The 17565-nt window shown below is 43.5% G+C and overlaps 1 pseudogene; it reads right to left on the reverse strand.

Annotated features, from left to right (window-relative positions):
- Positions 1-4850: 4850 nt before the first annotated feature.
- The window catches only part of LOC119334163, a 33798-nt pseudogene continuing 21083 nt past the window's right edge, over positions 4851-17565 (reverse strand).

Raw genomic sequence — 17565 nt, forward strand, 5'->3', positions numbered from 1 at the left:
GCTTTTGAATTGTTTCAGGATACCCACCGCCTCGGCCTGGGAAGGGAACACCTTGGGCGCCACCTTGCCCTCGTTGTACACCAGTACGCAGGTCTTAGCATCGCACAAGATGGCTAGTTCGTCCGCCTTCTTCATCAGGCCCTTGAGGCGCTTCTTGAATCTATGGTGCCGGGTCGAGTCATGGGGGATGTATTGGAGGGTCATGTTGCGAGCCATTGCTGGCAAGAGGATAAAACCAGTGAAGGAAAAGAAAGTTGCTGGTTTCGGCGAGGGAGGAGGGGTGGATTTATAGTGGAGGGATCACCGTGATTTGGTAAGAGTTTATTGTGACAGGTACAAAGAAGATTGCCGTATTTAGTACTTGTGAACGCGATCGAATATCTAGCAGACCTTTGACACGACCTTAATTGTGCCCATCTGTAAATTTGTCATCAATTTAAACCTACTTACTTGGACAAGATAGCACGTTACCGTTCCCCCATATGACGGGAGCGAGACATATCATACCCGCGCTAATGGTTTCCCTGCAATGTGTCCGCCACGCTGGTACGCTTCATGCACGACACAATGACAACTTTCTAAGCCCATCAAGCCGTGCAAATGAATGGAACGAACACAAGCCTTGCTCCTATCGGTCAGGCCCATAAAGACACTAATTTTGTAGGAAACAAGTAAAAATAGTCACACAAAAACCACATCGCTGAAGGAACAAAGAAAGCTCGGAGGGAAAATAAAAAATGAAACATGCTAGAATCCTATTGCACTAACTATCATACTACTAAGATTTTCAAAGTATTCCACCAACCGGCTAACCAACAAACGAGGCCAGAAAATACATGAAAAAGAAAGAATCCATTCATCTATCAAAAGGTTGCTATGTTTGATTAGTTGTGGTTGACTAAGATGAGATATAGACAAAACAAGATACATTGCCATGCTTTGTGCGCCACAAAAGAACATACTCCCTCCGTACCGAAATACTTGTAGTTGGTGAAAACTAGTACAAGTTCCCCCAACTACAAAATTTCGGTACAGAGGGAGTAGAAAACAAATACAAAAATGACCCACCTGTGATATTATCTCCCAAAGACAAAATCTGACTCAAAGGGCATTTGGTCTAGTGGTATGATTCTCGCTTACGGTGCGAGAGGTCCTGATTTCAATTCTCTCAATGCCCCTCTTTTTTTTCCCTTTAATTTTTTCCCATTTTTACACATATAGCGGAATTTCTTTCATGTAGCTAGCCGGCGAATTATAGATGACATGAAATCAATCTGTGTGAAGTAGCGTTGCATTCAGAGATATAGTCCAATGCCGGAATCATCTTCTTCCTTGGAGCTTAGTTTACCCACTGCGATCTCCGATGAACCAAGGCGGGCGGCATGGCTGCGGTCTGTCAAGACAGCTAGCTCCAACAAAAAATTCCCTTTTTCAAGGGCCTTTTCCCCCCTCAATTGTAAATAGTTCATCAACGTCTCATCAAGTCACACCTTGACTTCCAGTAGAGTTAAACATCTGTCTGATAAATAAATAAATAAATAAACGACCACACGATCTTCATAAGCATCATCGGGGCTCGATCATGTGGCAGTAATTAATACTTCCAGCAACGCAGAATGACCAACAATATTATTAATGTCTAGTGCAGAAGCATATCAAGGAACCTGGAAAAATAGGGCGAACGCCTTATGAATCACACTAAGGGCTAGTTAATGATTCCATTCCATGAGAAGAAGAAGAAATCATCAAGCAAAACCACAGTCTGAAAGAGTAAACCAGCTCAGATAAATACCCACGAAGAGCATAAAAAAACTTCAGGCCCACTGGTCTTTTCAGTCACCATGGCATAGCAACCAGCGATGTATACCCCATTAGAAAAAAAAACACCTTATATATCATTCAAATGCTTCACCTTCACTAATGCCGTTGCCTAGGCACAAACATATATAACTTGGAAAAGCGACTGACACAAAAAAGGAAGGGATTACAATAGTACGACAGTTTAGATGAGCCGCAACAGGTGCGTAGTTGTTTATCGACTTGGAAAAAGTTATCACTTTGGTACAAGAATTCGGAATAGATAAAATGGACAGCACTAACTCGTTTTGGTAATCCACAAAATATCATGCTTGTCCACTTCACAGCAATACCCATGCCATGAATATGTCATTGACAGACTTACAATAGATCGATACAAGCAGAGCAAGATGGACAGAGGAAAAAGGCCCCCATTAAATAAGCTTATTATAGAGGTACCTTCTGGAATGCCCATCACCAATGCCACAAACATAATTAGTCAGTATTTTGATGAAAAACAATTGATACAGGAAGGAATGGATTATAGGACAGTTTAGATTCAGAAACTACACTTGGGAAAAGTTAGTTGCTTCGGTACCAGATTAGGAGTAGATAAGCAAAAAATTACACCGAACTAGCAAATACATGGCATTCATATGTGCTCACAACAATACCTTCGGAAATTTTCATGTACTATTCATAAGTTTCCAACTTATACTACGTCTATCTACGTAAGAATACCAACTTATGCGCATGACTGCTAGACAAGGACAATGCCCTTGAGTGATATTGTCCTTAAAGAGTTCATCCAGAAACAATTGAAGCGACATGCAATAAAATGATCATTTAAATCTCATGGATTAGTTGAGTTTCATGTGATTCATCTATTGAACACAGAAGCTGCAAATGCTCTATAATCTATTTAAGACGCGCCTCTACGTACACTCTGTGCACATTAGACTGGACTTTGTGGGTCAGTATGAATATTTTTGCGGACCTCTGATGAGGTGTTATCATTGATGGCACACAACGGGAACTTGGAACCACATCCGCTGCGGAACCCGTGCCTCCAAGAGGGACGAAGGATTATCAAGATGGAGGTGATGATGGTGGCAGCAAGCAAAGCAAAGTCAAGCTAACAGAGGAGCAGAATGCACGCATGGAGGCTAACCGGCTCAAGGCGCTGGAGAGGGCGGCAGCAGCCTGAGAACATGCTCCAAGTGCTAATAGAGAAGTTTGTAAAAGTTGCTAGAAAAGCCTGGAAAGTTTAGAACAGCTGGCAGATTTGTGAACCTTGAAAGGAGTAGAATAGCTGGTATCAACCGCCTTTTTATGGCTCCTGTTTTCAGCCTTTTGAACATGGAAAGGAAGGTTTCTGGAATATCCAAGAATATTGATAGAGGACCTGATGCTCTCAACTCAATTTGACAACAACCAGCCATCATTTGCACAAAATTACTCTGCTATGAGGAACCTCAAGCTCTGAAAATTGTCTGCTAGCCATCATTTGCACAAAACATCCAGAAACTGCAAGGGGTTACATATGAACTCATCAGAAGCATCCTAATCAGAGAAATAACAAATTCATTCACTCATGCAGATAAAAGCATCAACTTGCTGACAGCATATCCTGCTTACATTCAGTGTTCATCTAGACTAAGGACATGGAATAAAAGGGGGGACATAAACCGAAGTCTTCCAGCACAAACATCAGTACATAATATAAACCGGAGTCTTAGACCTCAGTGTTGGTCAAACTCAACTTGCTGACATCATATCCTGCTTACTCCCTCCGGTCCTTTTTACTCTGCACATTGGATTTGCCGAAAGTCAAACTTTACTAAGTTTGACCAAATTTATATTAAAAATTATTAGCATCTATAATATCTAATAAATATAATATGAAAATATATTCCAAGATGAATCTAATGATATTGGTGTTGTTATGTGAATGTCTACAATTTTTTATATAAACTTGGTCAAAGTTGGATGAGATTGACTTTGGACAAACCTAATATGCAGAGTAAAAAGGACCGGAGGGAGTACATTCATACTAATACAGATATCAAACCACATCAGCACAATCTTGAACATCCGCCCAAGCAAGACCAAAACGAGTAGCAAGCAAGCTCAGATCTGCAGACATGTATTTAATCAGAAAAATTAAGTTGATGCAATGGGAAATTTCCCTATCCAAACTTCTTAGGAAGGAGGCACGTGCTAAACTGCGGAGTACACCATAACTTAGGAAGAAGGCTCCCAAGCTGCTCATTTTGCAGTTTGGAAGCAATATACACAAAAATTGGCACACCATAACAGGTGAATCCTATCTGTTCTTGGAAACAGAACATGGTAAATAAGGAGTGCTCACAAATATTAGATTCAGAGCCTTCAAACATCAACTTACAGGTTATGCAACATTCTTGTTTTGAACATCTTCGTTCAACTGATGCAAGCGTGAATGCCATTTCCTCTCCTAAGATATGGAGCAATAAAAACTAGCTGTCGAAACTAGTGTGTAATCTTTCTTTTCAGTTAGCATTCTCAATCACATACATGAGAGCTAAAACATGCATGCAGAATCAAACCATGAACTGACTACTTGTCCTAGCTAGTTTGACAAGGTAGTCAAGCCCAATAGAACAATAATTAACTTTCTATATAACCATGGGAGTAGAATTTTGAAGCAACTGCAGTTGATGCAATGGGAATCTTTCCTATCTGCAAAATTACAGAGTAAAATATAGCTTAAGAACATATTGCTGTGCAAAAGCTTATTCGTGCTTCCCAAGAATCCTATAGCCATCTTATTGCAGTAAAGCAAGATAAATAAAAAATAGCAGACCATAACATGTGAACTCTATGCTCTTGAAAATACAGAGTACTCATATAAGCTTATAAGACCATCGATTGGCCACCTCTCCTAGCTAGTTTGACGTGGTAGTCAAGCCCAATAGAACAATAATTAATTCTCTATATAACCATGCGAATAGAGCAAGCATAGCCTGCACCCAATGGCAACATAAACTGAAATAATTAGGCTTACCGGTTGATCAGATAGTTGGTTCCGATAACAGCGGTGGGAAGCTAAAGTATGGGAGGGCACGTCTAGGATTGAAGGTATTCTCCATCTTTGTGCAGACTTTGGTAATATCATAAGTCTTGACCTCCATTGAGTAGCAATCCACATTCCCAACATGAATACCTTCTGGAGCGCCTCGGAAGAACAAGAATCCCTCGGCTGCACGCATTGTGCAAATGGAATGATACTGCCCAGGAAGCTGTGTGATCTTCTCTAGCTTCCACTGCTGCGAACTATTCTTCAGAGAGGTATGGTAGAGGGCAAAGGATCCATGTTGACCGACAAGGGAAAACATCTCAAGGGCTCCTTCTCGGCCCATCACAACGGCATTTGCGACGATGACCAAAGCTCTGGTCAGGCAGATCGCTGAGCTCCAGATGGTAGCCAGTGAGAAGGTCGACAGTTGAGAACCTCAAAGTGCGCGTGTCCAACACCATCAAATGGTCACTCCAGCCATAAGGCTGTGTCCAGTAGAAGCAGCAGCGCACGCAGTCAAAATAGGACATGCGTTCCAACGAAGGTGAAGTGGGAGGCTCGACCATAGACCATCGGATGGTTGTGGACGGGAGCACAAAGAGGACAAGCTTCGTCATGTATCTTGCTATGCATATCACCTTGAAGGGCTGTTCCTCGCCTTCGTCGGTGGTGTTGGGAGCAAGCACAGCCTGGAAATCCCAAAGGCACTCCTGCGGCTGGGCGGCGAGGTCCTCGGGTATGGTTGGAAGCAAGACGTATCTGCTGGACAGGGGGTCACAGACGGCGAGGTGGAAGTCGGCAGCATTGCGGCGCTCCCGTTTGGTCTGCTGGAATTTTGTGTATTTTGGGCCAGCTCAATAGCAGTTTCAGAAATTCCTAATAAATCCTAAAGGCCCATGTAGCCCATTTGTGCAAGACAAGAGGTGGAACTGAAGTTTAGTCCCACATTGCTAGTTTAGAGGGAGTTGGACCTCTTTATAAGGGAGGTTCTTTCCCCAAAACAAGAGGGACATCCACGCGCGCTCCTCCTCCGCTGCGCAGCTGAGCCGAGCCGTTACTTACCTTACCTCTGTTAGATCGCATGACTAGTTTTATCCCCGTTATATTAGTCATGCTTTATCTAATATTGAAACAGGCTGCTCTCTTGAGTGTTCTTGGTGAGAACATAGTTGATGCTTATACGTCAATTGATAATGGAAAAGATATGTGGGACGCACTCGAGATGACTGAAGAGCGCTCCGTGGTTGAGCAAGCTTACTGAAGCATAAGAGGTAGGAGTTTTCTGTTCCGGATCTCATTGGTACTCTTGATGTGGAAGAAAAGGCGAGAGCAAAGGACATACGTGCTCGAGGTATTGAGGGAGGATCTAGTGCCAATCTGGTACAAAAGAAGAACTTCCAGCCCCACAAAGTTCAAGAACAAGGGCAAGTTTGATGGTAAAGCAAAGTTTGATGGGAAGAACAAGGTTGTGCAGCACATGAACTTCAAGAAGAAGAATGACAAGAAGAAAGGTGTTTGTCATGTGTTTGGAGATCCTGATCATTGGGCTACTAGTTGCCCTAATCGCTATGACAAGCATCATCTTGGAAAAGGCAGCAAGACCGCTAATGTAGTCATTGGAGACACTGACATGAAGGATGTTGGGTATGGTATATTTCCCACTATTCTTTCAGTGTGTCATTCTTCTGATTGGTTAATTGACACGGGTGCTAATGTGCATTTATGCGGTGATATTCCCATGTTTCCGTCTTATCAGACCGCAGGGACTTCCACCATGCTGATGGTCAACGATTCAAGTGCTTTTGTTCGTGGTGTTGGCACGGTCGATCTGAAGTTTACTTTAGGGAAGATCGTGCGGCTGAAGAACGTGCATTATGTCCCCTCCGTCAATAAAAATCTTGTTAGCAGATCTCTTCTATGTAGAGATGGCTACAAGCTTGTCTTTGAGTCGAATAAATTTGTAATATCCAAGTATGGAACCTTTGTTGGTAAAGGCTATGAGTCAGGAGGCCTGTTTCGTTTATCCTTATCAGACGTTTGCAATAAAGTTGTTAATTATGTTCGCAATAATAGTGAATCAAATGTGTGGCATTCACGTCTCTCTCATGTTAACTTTGGTTGCATGTCGCGATTAGCAAAGTTGAACTTAATCCCTAGTTTCACCACTGTCAAGGGATCTAAGTGTCAAGTGTGTGTGCAAGCTAAGCAACCTCGTAAGTCTCACACGATTGCGGAAACGAGAAATCTTGCACCACTAGAACCCCTGTTCAAGAATTCATCCGATTAACCAGTTAACTTGCCGATTAATCTCTACTCATAGGGTCACCGAGTAGTCGATAAACCAAAAAATCGTCTGATTAATTGATTAAATGGCCGATTAACTTGCCGATTAGCCGATTAATCCCCTACTCGCTAGCCAACCGAGCAGCTACCAGTTAACGATTTCCTCAACAATGACTAGAACTCATACATTCAGATCTATGTGAAATGAATGGTGTTTTGACAAAAGGTGGAAAGAAATATTTCATGACGTTAATTGACGACTCCACTAGATACTGCCGTGTGTATCTTATGAAATCTAAGGATGAGGCTTTGATCTTTTTCAAGATCTATAAAGCTGAAGTGGAAAACCAACTTGATCGGAAAATCAAGAGGCTTAGGTCCGACCGTGGTGGAGAGTATTTTTCCAATGAATTTGATGCTTTTTGTGCGGAACATGGTATAATCCATGAGAGGATGCCTCCCTATTCACCTCAGTCAAATGGGGTGGCCGAAAGAAAGAATCGTACTCTAATTGATTTGGTTAACGCCATGTTAGACACATCGGGTCTCTCCAAGGCATGGTGGGGGGAGGCGATATTGACTGCATGTCATGTCCTAAACCGAGTTCCCACAAAGAACAAAGAGTTAATTCCATTCGAGGAATGGGAGAAGAAAAGATTAAAGCTCTCTTATCTATGAACCTGGGGTTGTTTGGCGAAAGTCAATGTGCCGATTCCAAAGAAGCGCAAGCTTGGACCAAAGATCGTGGATTGTGTTTTCCTGGGATATGATTTTCATAGCATTGGTTATATATTCTTGGTTGTAAAATCTGACGTACTTGACATGCATGTCGGTACGATCATGGAGTCGAATGATGCGACTTTCTTTGAAGATATCTTTCCCATGAAGGATATGGCTACCTCATCTAATTAGGAGATGCCTAGTTCATTGAATCAGAAACCAGTTACAATTACTGAACCTGCCATTTTGATGGAACACTTTGAAAATCATGTGGAGGAGATCAATGAAGTTCCTACTAGGAGCAACAGAGGACTGCCAAGTCCTTTGATGATGATTTTCTTGTGTATCTCATAGATGACACTCCCAGTTCTATTTCAGAGGCCTATGCATCTGAAGATGCTGACTACTAGAAGGAAGCGGTTCGTAGCGAGATGGATTCCATCTTGGCGAATGAAACTGGGGAGATAACTGATCGTCCTTATGGGTGCAAACCTATAGGATGCAAATGGGTATTCAAGAAGAAGCTTAGGCCTGATGGTACTATTAAAAAGTACAATTCTCGGCTCGTGGCTAATGGTTATACCCAAAAGGAAGGTGAAGACTTCTTCGATACTTACTCACCTGTGGCTCGACTGACCACTATTCGAGTTCTACTTTCACTAGCTGCCTCACATGGTCTTCTCGTTCATCAAATGGATGTTAAGACAGCTTTCCTAAATGGAGAGTTGGACGAGGAAATCTATATGGAACAACCAAATGGGTTTGTACAAGATGGTCAGGAAGGAAAAGTGTGCAAGTTGTTGAAGTCTTTGTATGGATTGAAGCAAGCACCTAGACCGTGGCATGAGAAGTTTGAAAGAACTTTAACTGACAGCTTTCCTAAATGGAGAGTTGGACGAGGAAATCTATATCGAACAACCTAATGGGTTTGTACAAGATGGTCAGGAAGGAAAAGTGTGCAAGTTGCTGAAGTCTTTGTATGGATTCAAGCAAGCACCTAGACCGTGGCATGAGAAGTTTGAAAGAACTTTAACTGCTGCAGGCTTTGTTGTGAACGAAGCTGACAAATGTGTGTACTATCACCATGGTGGGGGCGAGGGAGTTATCCTTTTCTTGTATGTTGATGACATACTGATTTTCGGAACAAATCTGAAGGTTATTAAGGAGGTCAAGGATTTCCTATCTCGTTGTTTTGAGATGAAGGATTTAGGAGTGGCTGGTGTCATTCTAAACATCAAGTTGTTGAGAGACGATGATGGTGGGATTACATTGCTTCAATCTCACTATGTGGAAAAGATCTTGAGTCGCTTTGGCTACAGTGACTGCAAGCCCTCTCCAACACCATATAATGCTAGTGTGTTGCTTCGAAAGAATCAAAGAATTGCTAGAGACCAATTGAAATATTCTCAGATTATTGGCTCGCTTATGTATTTAACCATTGCTACAAGACCTGACATCTCTTTTGCTGTTAGCAAACTGAGCCGGTTTGTCTCAAAACCAGGAGATGTGCATTGGAAAGCTCTAGAGAGAGTTTTGCGTTATTTGAAAGGCACTGCGAATTATGGAATTCACTACACTGGGCACCCAAAGGTGCTTGAAGAGTATAGTGACTCAAACTAGATCTCAGATGCTGATGAGATAAAGGTCACGAGCGGATATGTATTAACTCATGAAGGTGGCGCTGTTTCTTGAAAGTCTTGCAAGCAAACCATATTAACGAGGTCAACAATGGAAGCAGAACTCACAATACTAGATACAACTACGGTCGAAGCAGATTGGCTTCGTCGGCTCTTGAGTGACTTGCCGGTTGTTGAGAAACCTTTACCGGGTATCCTTATGAACTGCGACAATCAAACTGTGATCACGAAAGTGAGCAGCTCAAAGGATAACATGAAGTCATCAAGACACGTTCAGAGAAGGTTAAAGTCTGTCAGAAAAATGAGAAACTCTGGAGTTATTGCATTGAATTATATCCAAATGTCTAAAAATCTGGCAGATCCTTTTACTAAGGGTTTATCACGTAATGTGATAGATAATGCATTGACGGAGATGGGTATGACCCACAATATGAGTTGTTCACAGTGGTAACCTATTCTTTGTGATCGGAGATCCCGTGAATTAGATGTGGAAGACAAAGTGTTGGTCAATTGGGAGGAGAGTACCCTTACTGTTAAAAATACCACTCCATGAAGATGCAATACTCTCCTAAATCTGCATGGCAAGTTGATGTATATCTTAATGTGTTCTAAGTGGCTCATTGAAGCAGAGATGTTGTCCTGCCGAATATCTTTTGAAGAACGCACCTATATGAGTCTGATTGTTAAACATCACAATCTATGAGAGTACGGTTCTCTCTAGTAAACTCATGAAAGGTCTTGGAGTATGATGCATAAGCTCCACCCGCGGGGAAGACCCACGGTAGCCACGTATCGTTCAAGGCTTTGTGTGAAGCTAGATTCGTGGAAAACTTGCAGTTCAAGGCCCGGTCCACTGTTCAAGTTGCTTACTAGTGTAGCATAGAGTTCTAGGTGGAAGTTCAACTTAACAGTCTCCACTGTAGTACCGGTATATAAAACAGTGTTTTGGAACCAAAGGCAAATTTTGTGTGCCTCTAGATATTGTGGGGGATTGCTGGAATTTTGTCTATTTTGGGCCAGCCCAATAGCAGTTTCAGAAATTCCTAATAAATCCTAGAGGCCCATGCAGCCCATTCGTGCAAGGCAAGAGTTGGAACTAAAGTTTAGTCTCACATTCCTAGTTTAGAGGGAGTTGGACCTCTTTATAAGGGAGGTTCTTTCCCCACATGTATGAGCATGAGAACAAGAGGGACATCCACGCGCGCTCCTCCTCCGCCGCCCGCCATGCCTCGTCATAACGCGCCGCGGGTTGCGGGAATGAGCCGAGCCGATGTGTAAATTTTTGCCACGCACGATGGGTATACGAACGGTCACACAGGAGCTGAAACATTTTTGCTGTAGTGGAGATTGAATACGAACGGAGCACCTCTTCGCCTGCTGCTTGTTCGCTTCGTCTTCCTTTGTTGCTTCACCTCCCGTCGTATCATCTTCGCCTCTCTCTCCTGTGCCTATCACTACAAAAAAATACACTTCCGTGATGATACGTGTTTGTCACAGTAGGTCACTTTTTTGCCATGCATGTACATCCATGACAAATTTATGACAGAATCAAGATAGTCATACATGTGATGTCGTACAAGTGTTCCATGACATTACCAAAATTATCAGCACGGAAGTGTCCACTTCCGTGTAAATAAATCGCGCGTCACAATAGTGCTTTCATCAAGGGTGACCGACACGTGGCATCCACCGTAACGGAACGCTGTTAAGCTATCGGGTCGGGTTTTGGATCCGATAACCCGTTAACATCCCTGATCAATGGGGATTTTCCACGTGTAAAATCATTATTGGCTAGAGGAAACACGTGTCGGCTCATCGTTGGGACAGATGTCATCCACTCACTGGACAGAAGGCGCCTATGATACGTCGACACGTGACACGGCCCAACAGTGGCCCATTCCTGTGAAAAGGCCGGCTCATTTGACTTGGTCAAAAGCTGGCGGGCCGGCCCATGGAAAGCCTGTTAACGGCCTGTTCGCATATAGCCCATTTACAGCCCGCTAACCCAAGGCCCGTTACACCCTATCTGAATTAGGCCCAGTAGCGTCATCTGGACCGTCCAATATGATTCCAGCCCATTTTCACTTCTGGACCATGTATAGCCCATGACGTCTTTCGGCCCATATGAGGCCCTTTGTAACTCTTGGCCCATTAGCGGCCCGTGCTGAAAGTGGCCCGTAATGAACAGTGTATTACTTTACACCTATTAATGGCCCGTGGTGAAACTGGCCCGTAATGAACAGTGTATCACTTTATACCCATTAACGACCCATTATTCTGTTGGGCCGTTTCCAGCCCAAGTTAACTTTCGGCCTTCTGAGGGCCCATTTATTCTTGGGCTCATTTGCAGCATTCGGTTACTTACGGCCCGTTACTGTCATTTTCTGTTTGTGGGCCAAATTCAGCCCGTCGTTACAGTCGGCCCATTTGTGGACTGTTAGTCTGTTGGGCCATTTTCTTAGCATCACCAAATACGGCCTATTAACGGCCCGTTATGGTCAACCCATAAAACGTACAATTTCCATTAAAGGCCCGTCTACGGCCCATTAAAGGCCCGTACAAGACCCATAAATGAGCCGGCGGCCCATGGATCCTACGAGACGTACAAGGCCCATGGATCCTACGAGACATAGAAGGCCCATGGATCCTACGAGACGTAGAAGGCCCATAGATCCTACGAGGCGTAGAAGGCCCATGGATACGACGGCCTGTGAAGGGCCATGGTCGGGCGAATTGGCCCCCGTTTGAACGATATAGCATATTCAAAGAATTATCCTACTCAATACTATCACCTCTAAAAAGCCTACACTATTACAACAAAGAGATCAAGGCATAGAAAGGTAGAATAATCCTACACTATACAATAAAGAAATTACAGCCGATTATACCCACTGGGCAGTATGGTTCGGCACAGGTGATAATAAAGCATACACAAACGGCAAATTACATACACTGGGCAAATACAGCTCATACATCATGGACGCGCATCAACTTAACTCCATTTGAACTATAATCTCTTCAGAAAATAGGATTGGCCGGATTCAGATAGCACAAATTTCAGTTTGCAAAATCTCTAATTCCTTCATGGTTACCTCAGTGTCTTGTTTCATTTTTTTGACTCCTGCATCTAATACCTGCATGTCCAGTCTCAACTTGTTGATTATACGTTGACAATCATGTACACATTGTCTTGCCACCTCTAGTTGATGCTCGAGAACATCATCACATTCCAATTCCAATCCATAATCATTCGGTAACGGCCATGCCGCACTGCTCGCAGATCTTTGTGTTGATGTCACTTCATCCTGAAATGTTTCTGTAAGTACACATGACTAGGGCAAAAATATAGTTACAACAGTGAAGCGAACAAGACACTATTTTGTACTACATGGCAAAACAAGACTAACAATAATGTTACACGTCACTTTCAAAAAAAATGTTACACGTCATGAGCATAAGCAGGTGATATTTTAAAAATTATAAAAAAGATAGTATGTGCAGCCTGCATAAGAAATCCCTCTTAGCTCACCAGAGGAGCATGATGTTGGGGCCCAATCGAAAATACAGACAAGTTACAAATTTAGACAACACGTTGCGTATAAGTAAGCAAGCAGTTGACCATTCTGTGCCTTAATTAAAGTCTTAGGGGGCATAATGAAAAGCAGAGGGTTTCATACAAACATACTACAGCAGGCAAAACTATGCAATCATTAGCGTAGTATAAACTAGATTGTGAGCCTCATGCAATAATAGTTGGTTAATAGACTTCAAAGCTTCATGCACACTTCGGCAGAGTAGTTAAATGGTAAGGCCTTTAATTATGTCAACTAATAGTGATACAAGTACCGAACATCACGCATGATTATTTGGGCATCTCATTAACTGAGGACAAATAAAGCAATTGAAAAGAGAAAATTAACTATGCCTGAAACAAACAAGGAATTGAACTGTTGAGTTGCATACAGTGACTTACCTTAGCAGGTTGAAGAGGCTCAGTGCAGCTCCTACTTCTCTTGCAAGGCTCCTTCCTAACATCTTATACTTGGAAATCCTCAATCTTATCTTCATTGCACCCCCTCTGCAAGGTGACACAAACTAGTTACTCGTCTCCTTGGAAGATAAATATGCATACTTTCTAGTCTGTGAACACAAAAGGATGAGATTATAACAAAAAAACACCACCTAATTATGTCAACTAGTTACTCGTCTCCTTGGAAGATAAATATGCATACTTTCCTAACATACTTGCCTACTGTAATGTACAACCAAACCTTTATGTCACCTATGAGTTAGACAAGGCCCCACCACAGCAGCCCTTAGTGTTTAAATCGTTGACAAGATCTGTTAGAGTTTTAGGTCAAGAACAACAAGTAATCAAAGCAAACAGTCCTAGTATGGCTGGCTGATGCAAACAAGCAATTGAACAGATGTGTGAGCAAATCTTACATATCAAGAAAAGAAGCAAAGAAGGAGGCTTAAAGACCATCACTTGACTGACTAGATTTAAGGGGCATTTAAACATCATGTGCAACGTATGAACTAACATAAACATTGCATATTCCAGATTCTACAATGGAATGCACATGTATTAGGTTATGCCATGTATGATGATGCCTAAATGTACAGATAGCAGGTAGGAGTGATTCATCATTGCACGCACAATTGAATTGCAGGTTAAGGGCCAGTTCAATTCCGCCTTTTCAGGGCATATTGTCAAAATAAGCCATAAAAGATGTAAAGAAGTCATTTTTTAGTTATGGGCTTGGGCTTAACTAATTTCGCTTTGGAGGGGGGTGTTTCAGGTAGAACCTCACTAAAAATTGAAGGGAAGGGGAATAGTGAAATGACTCTGTTGTCTTCCTATATTACACTCAAAATGCAACTGCTGACGCCCGTGTCACACCTGACCCTCAAGTAAAAACAAACACACAAGCATTCATTGCCTTGCCCGCTTGCATCTCCTCTCCCCTTTCCCTCTACCTCGATCCCCTGCCTGCAGCACTAGGGTTCCTCCAGCGAGCCATCGCCACTGGAGCACTACATCTTGTACTTTTTCATTGTGTAACCCTATCTGCAAGTTGACACGGCTAATTTCAGACATCTCTACATGATACTACATTGCATACCCCTTGCGCATATTTAGACCACCAATTAACGATTGTGTGCGTACCATAAACTAGCCATCACTCTGTATGCTGGACTAGCAGGCACTCTAAGGGAGCCTAATGTAGTGCACTGGAATTCCTACATGCCACCTACGATTTTGTGTAATGTACTGCCCCTGTTCCTAAATATATGTCTTTGTAGAGATTCCAGTATGGACCACATACAGATGTATATAGATGCATTTTCGAGTGTAGATTCACTCATTTTGCTCCGTATGTAGCCTATAGTGGAATCTCTAGAAAGACTTATATTTAGGAACGGAGGTAGAAGGTAGTATCATGTATGACATCTACATATCTAATTTAGCAGCCAGTAGTAGAAATCATTGTCTGCACAAAGGGATTACTGGTCGAAAATCCTAGCAAAGCACGCTGGCAGGCATAGAACAATACAAGAGAGAGAGAGAGAGAGAGATGCGCTTACAAGATCATAGCAATGCCTCAGTCCAGGATCTTGGTTGGCCAAGCTGTTAGATCTAGAAGAAATATCGTCCTTGTAGTTTTTGCCAGCTGCATAACAGGTAACAGCGACCGGTTAGTATATTTGAAGTACATCGGGCAGGTGATGCTGGACGGGTTTAAAGGTGACAAGTACCTAGGCCGTGGCGGGTGCTTGGCATCTCTCCAGACTGTGGGAATTAGGTTAGAAACATTGAGGATGATGACGCTGCGCTGGCTGTCGGGGTCCGGTAAGGAGATCTAGAACCGTCGAGTAGGGTGTTTGTGGAGCGGCTCCGGTAGGGTGGACTACGGTGTGGGCGAATCGGATCTATGGCCGTGGACGAGGGCGTAGGTGAAGCTGCTCCGGTGGTTGGGTTAAGGATGGTGTCGACGATGCGGATCTGCGACCGTGGACGGGGCGTCAGAAGCTGCTCCGGTGGTTGGGTTAAGGGTGGTGTCGACGATGCGGATCTGCGGCCGTGGATGGGGCGTCAGAAGCTGCTCTGGTAGGTTGGATGAGGGTGCGAGGAAGAAGATCTGAGGCCGTGGACTTGTGAGTTGGCAAAGCGGCCCCGGTAGGGTTGAGAATGGTATAGGCAAAGCTACTCCGGTAGGGTTGAGGAAGGTGTCGGTGACGGGGGCGTCGGTGGGGCGGCTCCGGGGGGTGTGGACGAAGAGTCTCCGGTGGGGAGTACGAATGAGCCGTTGCAGATGCGCGGCGGTTGATGAGAGTATCGGCGAAGTAGATCCGGCGCCGTGGACAAGGCCAGCACTGAATGGGCTGTGGTACAATGGTGGATGGGCAGTATACTTGTTTCTAGGGGAGGTGGGAGGGGTAGATGCGGCCGCAGAAGCAGATCCGGCGAGGTGGACACTGCTGGCAGTGAATGGGCTATGGTACGCCGGTGGATGAGCAGTCTAGGGTTTCGAGAGGGGAGGGGAGAAAGGGCGATGAAGTACGGACGGCGTGATGTAAGATGCTCTGGTGCTGTGGAGTTGGTCGTTTTGCGGGAGGGGGAGAGGAAATGGGGGTGCCGTGTAGTGGGGGAACCGGAAGTTACCAAAGCAGCCCCGACCTATCATGTAGATGAGGGCGGTATTGTAACTGTTGGTCTCCGTGCACCAAGGACAAAAGGGGGATTTCACATGCTAAAGACTAAGGTGGCGGAAATTTAAGAAGGAGGCGGGAGATTTTGCCGCCCATGGGATCATTCGTATCCAGTTTCAACTAATTTTGGACCGTGCTAGCGGGAAGGTCATGCTAGACTGTGTACACGGGGCACGCGTCAGCAGTTAATAACTGGTGTGAAGTCCACCCCAGAAAAAAGACAATAACTCAGGATGATGCGCCGATAACTTGGACGTTCACACGGGCGCGGCCAATCGTACGGGTGTAGTGGCGCGTTCACAAAAAAGGATCAAACGCTCAGCCTATGTACTTCTCGTGTAAATAGAAAATTTAGTGCCATTGGTTATTTACTTTAAACATAATGCATTGACGTGTTAGTGTAGAGGCGCACAAAAAGAAATGGATATTGTAGTCAGCTACTTAAAAGTGTTACCTCATATGATTACATAGCCTCCATTTCATAAATTGCGTACCTGTTGAATTCATATATGAATATTACATATATTACTTCAAAATAGAAACTTAAATCATCCAAGACTAATGAATTTGAATGCAAGAGTAACAATGGTGCATGTTCATGATAGCTACATTGGTTGTTTGAAGAAACATCACTGTAACTTTGGCATGCACAACTAAAAAGGCTTATTTAAATAGAAAAAAATGTGATATGTGAGTGTCCAATCTTTATAGCGTTGAATCGATATTGTACCTTTGGCCACGATACGAAGTAGATATTGACTTATGTTCAAGCGATGCACGTCCACGATCGCTAGATAGTGATACGTGAATGAATTGTGCAATCTCTCTCACACGCATACATATCTCATTTCCCTGTTGGCATCAGAATCACACACGCGCACTTTGTGTATTTCTCTCCCTCCGTCAGGGTTAAATTCGTCTTTCTACCCCGTCCTACAAGTCTATCACACAGAAACACACACGCTCTCTATGTCTAACACGCCCACCCCTTTAATTCCGCCCACCCACAACCACTAATGTCTCTCACACATATGCTATCTACCTATCCCTTAATATAGCTAGATATGTGTCACACAAACTCCTTCTCCCTACTAGCAAGATGCCCATGCGTTGCACGGAACATCAAGATGCATTTGTATGAGAAGTTTATCTTGTGGGAGAAAAGGATGAACGAGGGAATGCCTTATTTGCAAATGCGGAGAGGGGTGTGGGTATCTTTTTGAAAAATTGCCATAGTTTCCTTCCTGTCCGTCGGATATAAATTGGATGGCCTATATTGCAGGATGGCAGGAACACCATCATCACCAACTCTGTTTTTTATAAGAGTAGAGATATGTGAGTGTCACTGCCCCCCCC

Source organism: Triticum dicoccoides, chromosome 7A (genome assembly GCF_002162155.2).
Source record: "Triticum dicoccoides isolate Atlit2015 ecotype Zavitan chromosome 7A, WEW_v2.0, whole genome shotgun sequence".
Lineage (NCBI taxonomy): Eukaryota > Viridiplantae > Streptophyta > Magnoliopsida > Poales > Poaceae > Triticum > Triticum dicoccoides.